An 8,099-nucleotide genomic window follows, 5' to 3' on the forward strand; every position below is an offset into this window, starting at 1 on the left:
TGGCTTCTAAATCTGCCCAATAATTATTGCATTTAAAGGTTTGATACATTGCATTATCGTCTGCAAAATTCATATTAATGAGAATCTATCTAAATAAGGTTGATATTTCTATTTTATAGGATTGAACTTATGACACTTTATCTGGGCAATGATCGTTTTGTTAATTATTCATATTCCATTGTAAATTTCTCTTCAACGTGATACACATACTCGAATAATATGTATGGGACTCTTCTAAATAAATCTAGGTACATGGTGCTGAGAAAATTGTATTTCGGGGAGTTCGTTCCTGCATATTTTATAATACTGTCACCATATCTGAGATTTGCTTTATTGATACCATGCTGTTTTGTCTAAAGTAAACGGTATTTTTGTACGGGATATATTTTACATCTGATCTGAAAAAAAACGTCATGAATTCGTACTGTCGGTACTAGGAGATTAATGAAATGAATATTTGAAGCATCTGTCAGTATTACAAAAAAGTTTACTGACACTTATCTTGTCTGTATTTAAGATATTAGTCTGGTTATTGATGGCTCGAAACTGATCTAGTAATCCGAGTGTTTTTTATCATTATTTTTGTGATTTAATTTTATTATTGATGTCTTTATCAATATATCATTTTATTTCTCAACCTACACAAATTACGTAATGATTCATGAGGGAAAATACTTATCCTTTATTTGTTGATATTTGTTTCTGTTTTTCCCTTCATTCGTTGTAACCACAAATTCTTTCTTCTAAAAGCCATTATTCATTATTAATATTGATGTAGGTTATATGACTCATTCAATATTGTTATGATAAAATTAAATTGGTACTGTTTCTTATATATAAACACGAAGTGATGAAGCTATTGTTGGAGTAACATTAAAGTTGTGCACATGTAACTAAGTATCAACACCATTTTACTTTACACTTTACTGCATGTATAAATCATTTGTGCGTATGGTATAAGTATTGCCGTTTTTTATACCATGGTGTATTTATACAATTTTAAAAGAATGCTATCAATATACATATATGTTGTCATTCCATATAGTTCAGCATATATATGAGCCGTACTCTGTCAAAAGTGGGTTAAATGCATGTGCGTAAAGTGTCGTCCCAGATTAGCCTAGGCAGTCCGCACAGGCTAATTAGGGACGATATTTCCGATTTTATGATATTGTTCGTTTAAAGAAAGTGCCTCCTTAACAAAAGTCTATTTTAGGCACACAGTGTCGTCCCTGATAAGCCTGTGCGGACTACACAGGCTAATAGTGGATGCTACTTTACGCACATGGATTAAACCCCCTTTTTCGAAAATGTCTTCGCATTCGATGAACAAGTCGCATGGAGGCCGCCATGATTAAGCTCCAAACTATCCGCGTTCATTTTGCACGGGTTTTCAATGCCGACAAAGCGTCAAGCGACGAGCAGTCGTGGTGTGAGGGGTAGACTGCGGTCGCTCGACAATATGTCGAACAACGCGCGGTCGATTGACGACCGTCGCTCTCCATTAAACACGGCTATCGTCGCACGACGATTATTCGCTGGTACAACCATAGTCGCCCGACCATGGTCGCTCTCATTAAACCGGACCCGGTCTCCGTCAAAAAGCCGCATCTAGGATGGAGCAAACAGCGGTTCGATAGCGTGAGTCTTCTTATTGGGCCAAATGATCAGTCATCGGTCATAATCTGGCGTCGGTCAGATGGCCAGTGAAAATGAAAACGAATAAAGGCGCTTAATATCTGAAAGTCTGGCTTATACATTTTTTTATAGATAACATGCATAATAATCGCGCGATTATTCTAATAAATTAGGTTTGTACTTTGTAGTAAGGACTGACCCTATGACAAAAAACAACAGCAAGTTTCTTCTTATACATGTGTCTGTTGTAGAAAACAAAATCCCATTATGATAATCGTTTTTTTTTTCAAATGCACGAATTATTAATATACCAGACCTTTTATCACAAGATTAAAAACAATCTTAACAATATTAAAGCTTAAGATCAACGCCTTGAAACGGTCAATGCAAAATGCAGACAAAGAAAGGCGTATTGGTTAACACATCCGCTCATTTATAACAGAACAAATTAAAATTTGATCATAATAATAATTCAAGTAAAAAACAAAATATGTTTCGATTTATCGTTGTTTATCGGTCAGTAAAAACACACTTAACTAACTAACTCATTACCGATGTAAATCATAGCTTTTGCTAGGTAGCGTAAACATATCTTAAAGATTTTCTCAACTTACCCGAGTCTGAATCACATAGGTCCAGTACGCACTAATATAAGCATATAGGTCCAGTATGCACTGATATAAGCATATAGGTCCAGTATGCACATATATAAGCATATAGGTCCAGTATGCACTGATATAAGCATATAGGTCAAGTATGCACTGATATAAGCATATAGGTCCAGTATGCACTGATATAAGCAATCATATAGGTCCAGTATGCACTGATATAAGCAATCATATAGGTCCAGTATGCACTGATATAAGCAATCATATAGGCCCAGTATGCACTGATATAAGCAATCATATAGGTCCAGTATGCACTGATATAAGCAATACGTCGCCGATGGATCCTCGAAGAAGTGCATACCGCAGAGCATTCGTCGCAAGTATTCAGGTCCCGTACTGGGGTTTCTTGTACCGTTACAATAAACACGTTGGGCCCATAATTTAGGCTGTAAAAAATCACAATTGTACCTTAAAACATATTTTGTGTTGTCACAAAGATGGCTTTATGTAAATATAAATGGAATGTATATATATTCGAAAGTTTCATGGTTAATATAGAAAAGAAGTTGACAACAAAATAAGAAAAATAAAAAGTGTCTACCTCTGCATAAGTGTTCAAGTGCCTATTTCGTTTTCTTCTTAATATACACATACAAGTACAAATAGATCTGACAGCATTCTCCATGCCTAGTGTTCGTTGTAGTTGAAACTTTGAAAAGGGTTCTGTTATTTAATGAATAATGCTATGTGTATTTTAAGATATACATTTATTTACTTGCTATTTAAATTAGATTTTTTAATCTTAAACTATACTAACAGTAACTGAATTCATTGTTATCTTACCGCATTGAATATGTATGTAAACATTTATTACAATGCCTGATTCCGGCGGATTTATGAAAAAAGACGGTGTTTAACTCTTTTATCCCCAACCGCTCAATAACAAAGTTTGATTTATCGCTCAAAATAACTCGTTAATAACTGCTTTGTCACATTAGTTTTCTTGTGTTTTATTATGAAATAATCGCAAAGTAAAACAGCGAATGCCTGTTCTAACAATCAGGAACGATTTATATACAGGCTGACCGCCTGTACTAGGCTCAATGCAAAACGCAATGAAAAATCCTTATTATTATTTAAAGGGGCCTTTTCACGTTCAGGTAAATTGACAAAATAAAAAGAAATTGTTTGAGATTCGCAAATTTTCGTTGTAATCATGAAATTTGTGAGCCTAAAGTAATACTGAACATTAACCATGCTCTAAAATATCCATTATATGCATCTTTTCATGATTTAAAAACCTGAAAATTATAAAGCATTGAACGCGAAACGATTACATAATTTGGAGAGTTCTGTTGTTGTCGTTTTAATTTTTGATACTACAAGGATGGCTTATATAAAATATAAAATACATCACTCGTGTATGTGCACGGATGGCCGAGTGGTCTACGCCATAGACTTTTACTCCAGGGGTCAGTGGATCGAGCCAAGTTGAGGGTTTCTTTTTTCTTTCATTAATGTTATTCTTGTTTTTACTGGAGCCTTTTAGATCAAATGTTTACATTTTATCAATATAAAGCATTCTGGATATGAAAGCCACGCCGTATAATGGTAACACTAATTCGTACTGTTTTTTACTTTCACGCCACTCTGATTAATACTTACTGTTACTTAAATAGTTAATTAGAATTCAGAAATTGTTTCACTTAAATAGAATGCACATAATACCATCGAAACGATTGAGTATTAAAACATGTCACTATAATAAGTTCTTAGAAGAAGTACACATTTTTATTATATACCTGTTTAATGCTTTTAACAAAATACAGGTTGTATCAATCTTTGAAATAAAAAATCCCGTATTACGCTACTCGCTGTTTCCAATTCCGTATTACCATACAAGCCGGACTACTTCGACCCATTTTATGACGTCCCATTTCACGCACGGAAAATATAAATATTTTATATTACTAAATATATTACGTAGTACATCGTGTGACGTCATTTCTGTGACAAAACACACAAGTTTTATCTAAGTCTGTAAGGTCATGTCGGACGTGTTGTTTTTTAACAGTAAACTATGTGTTAAAAACGTATTTTGGAGTGTGTGTTTATCATGCATAAATGTTGATTTCGATAGGAATACAATAAAATAGTGTGGTTGAAACTAAGTTTCGATAAAGACATGGAAGATAGAAGTGGAAATGCATATCGTTTAAACATTTTTGTTATAAACATCGGATTAAAGTTGTCAACTTAATTCTTATAAAAATTGGATTAACGATGGCATTAAGGTAAGCGTGTCGGAAACCTGTGTTTTCCCGGTTCGAATGTTTACACGTTAATTTACATAAACTGTATTCATACGCGTCTTAAATAAACTATTGTTTTGTCAGTTTTGTTGAAGTAAAAAAATACATTTGTTAACTGTTTACGTTAGTTGTTGTATATAATAAAAGGAATATTACGCTAGTCAATTGTTCCAAGAGTTTGTATCACTCTCGTGGCTTGTGCTATTTCGCATCAAACTCGAGGCTCGGCCTCTCGTGTAATACGTCATCACACAAGCCACTCGAGTGATACAAACTCTTGGAACATTGACTAGCGTAATATTCCGTATATATTGGCTGCTCATTTAACGTCATCGCTATAATATGGCAACCATAATCAAATAAGGTCAAACATAACAATATATTTGCTTCACCCTTCCCGACCGACCTACCGAAATTACCGCAACACTTTTTTGTGGGATGGGTTGATTCAGGATATAGTTTTTGTCCTGCGTAGATACCAATCGACACCGTTTTAGTAAGCAATATTTTGTAACGGAATATAGTGTTAAGGGATTATTTGCAATGTCAAAGTTACTAATTGTATAGCATATCCAGAAAAACAATAGTTGGATTTCTAGTGAATTTAATGAAAATGGCCGCCTTCATTGCACTACATGCAGATTCGTAATTTGGAAGGTAAATACTTGAGTTAAAACATAAAGATTTTTTAATGATGTTTTTATAGAGGCAGTTTTGCAAGTCAGTCTGCTTTAGCTACGCTAGGAACTATAACTGCAAGTAAGCTACGCTAGGAACGATAACCACTGCCTGTCTACACTACCTGCAGTAAAAGTATGCAGACGACGAATGCTAGGAGCGTCTGCCTTACTACTGCAGTGTGTTTATTTAATCAATAGTGTTTACCAGCTTGTAAGACGACATTGGCCAGCCTAGTGTTTATCATTGAAATCTGTACATATTGGCTGCTTTCAGGGAAAACGGGGCTTAATGCATGTCAAATAAGATTAGCCTGCGTACACTTATAAGCCTGTGCAATTCGCACAAGCTAATCAATGACGACACTTTCTGATTTTATAGAGTTTTTCGTTTAAAGACAGCCTCTGGTACTGGGATGACAATCAATTCATATGCATTAAGCCATGTTTTCCCAAAATGAAGCTTAAATTATCTTTTTTATTAATGATTTGAAAAAAACAACAACATCTCAACCTGTACTTTAAGACACACTCTTTATAAATTGGAATGGGATGTGTTCATTTTAAACTTGCGATATAAAAAGCTATTACATAATTTTGAAAACTGAGTTGCGTCTAAGATTATACAACAGCAAACAACTTCAGTGCCTTCAGAGCTTTGATTTAATACCGTTTATGGTATTGTCTTTTATATTATGTATTGTGCGATTTTAGAAAGTAGCTAGGTGAAAAGTGACATTAAACATGGCAGACTATAATTGGGCCTCTCTATGTGAAAAGGGGGTTTAGTGCATGTGCGTAAAGTGTCGTTCCCGATTAGCCTATGTTGTCCGCACAGGTTGATCAGGAACAACCCAAATTTAATTTTTGCTTAGAAAAGACTTTATTGAAACGAAAAAATAAAAATGTTTGTTTCATTTCCGTATCCATGCAAAATAGCTCTGGGTAGGAATTGTTGTTTTACTTACAGACCAGTTGGAGATTAACTTAATATATGTAAGATAAGCACGGTGCATATATATAGCAGTCTAGAAGTAAAATTGAACCGATTATAAAATATATAACTACATAATACTGTCATGCTAATTAAAATTTAATAAACTTGATTTCACCCATTGCAATATTTTGCATGGATACGGAAGGGAAACACACAGTTTTATGTTTGGCCTTAGCGTTCTGTAAATGCATCCTGTAAAATGTCGCCCAACGAGAAAAGCGAGGCATACCAAATGAACGAGTAATGTACGTTGCGCATGCGCATGATGTAATTATCCTACCTGTAACACACGCCAGGTTTAATTACTGGCATTGTTAGCACACATTCTTGAAGAATGAAATACACAAACATGTTGATATGAGGTTGCTTGCAGACAGGGATCTTGAGCTGCTTTAGATGCAATCCATTTATTTCTTCTGACAGGTACCGGATTTCTTAGACTATTTTACCTTTAAGTCTTGGAGTTATTCTGGGTTTGAATCTCTGAGGTTGATAAGAAGGGATGCTAAAATTAAGAGTACTGCAAACAGACATGAGGCATAAACGAGTCATTAAATCTGAGGCTTTATTTCATGCATTCATAAATAATTTAAATTGCACATAATGTTTACTAATTCTAGAGCTATAGTTAATGTTTCTTTAAAAGAAATGTACCTTACTGCTAATGTAAACACATTGAACCATTTTCTCCCGGTTTTATGTCAATCAAAATTTAATGTTTGGCGCGTAGATATTGAAAAAAAAACATTTAAATATTAATACAATATGATACTTGAATATAATAATCATTTAACTAATCAATTATGTGATGCAAATTAAAGAACGCACGATGACATTAAAAAAAGCAAGTTTCAATATCATTTTGCCAACCATATTGAAAAAACTTTAAAGGTTTACCCTCATATAGTTTAATATCATCGTCATGCAATTTCACAAAGACGCTCGAGTATTGGTTGTAAAGGAATTATTCAAACATCCTCACTTAAGCAAAATTGTATTTATGCATATTGAGATTTTTTTTAAAACAATAATCATCATTTGAAATTGCAAAAAAATATATAGCGTTACCAAAGACAACGTTATCAACGTCTCTGGCGTTACAACCGCGAGATAATTTTTGTAATGATAAACATGGACCCCTTTGTAAAGTATAAAATGTATACAACTATATAACAGTCTGTATTATTGACAGTTTTTATGACTATAACCTTTTGATTTTCAGAATGTACCCATGTTTGATGTTTTTGAAAACTAATTACGTGATCGTTCCTATTATTATACTTGCACTCTTTTTGTCTAATATTCAAGTCCATCGTATAAAGGCATTTAATACCACACTTAAAACAATGTAAATATGTGATGAATGCATGTTAAAGGCATCATGTAAAATTCAGAATTGCACATGAATAATATTTGTCCTTCCTGAAACAAGATCAAGTGCTCTTAATACATTTCCGCACATTCCTGTATACATGTGCGATTAAGCGAAAATCTTTCAAAGGCGTGCCACAAAGGCGATTCACGTGCGCTTACATATATATCTGAGCATCTTGGCAAGTGTTCTACGCATTCCAAAGTAAACATGACTTTCGAAACGCCTCTTGATTCGAAGTTGTATCTTCTCAAAGGATCTCTACCGTGTACATTAAGTAACATATGTCACGTTTCATCAGAAAATGGGAGTTTCGAGGAACGATCGTGATAATACATGGCTTGAATTAAAGCTTACGACAGATCATGTGATAATCGAATCATTTTACATTTCATGAGAAGTACTTTCTTTGGCAACATTTACTGTATTTAATACGTCATGGGTGTTGCGCTACTTAGGGGCTGTCCATAAAGTATGTCACACACTATTTTTGAC

The sequence above is a fragment of the Dreissena polymorpha genome, chromosome 15, assembly GCF_020536995.1.
Source record: "Dreissena polymorpha isolate Duluth1 chromosome 15, UMN_Dpol_1.0, whole genome shotgun sequence".
Taxonomy (NCBI): domain Eukaryota; kingdom Metazoa; phylum Mollusca; class Bivalvia; order Myida; family Dreissenidae; genus Dreissena; species Dreissena polymorpha.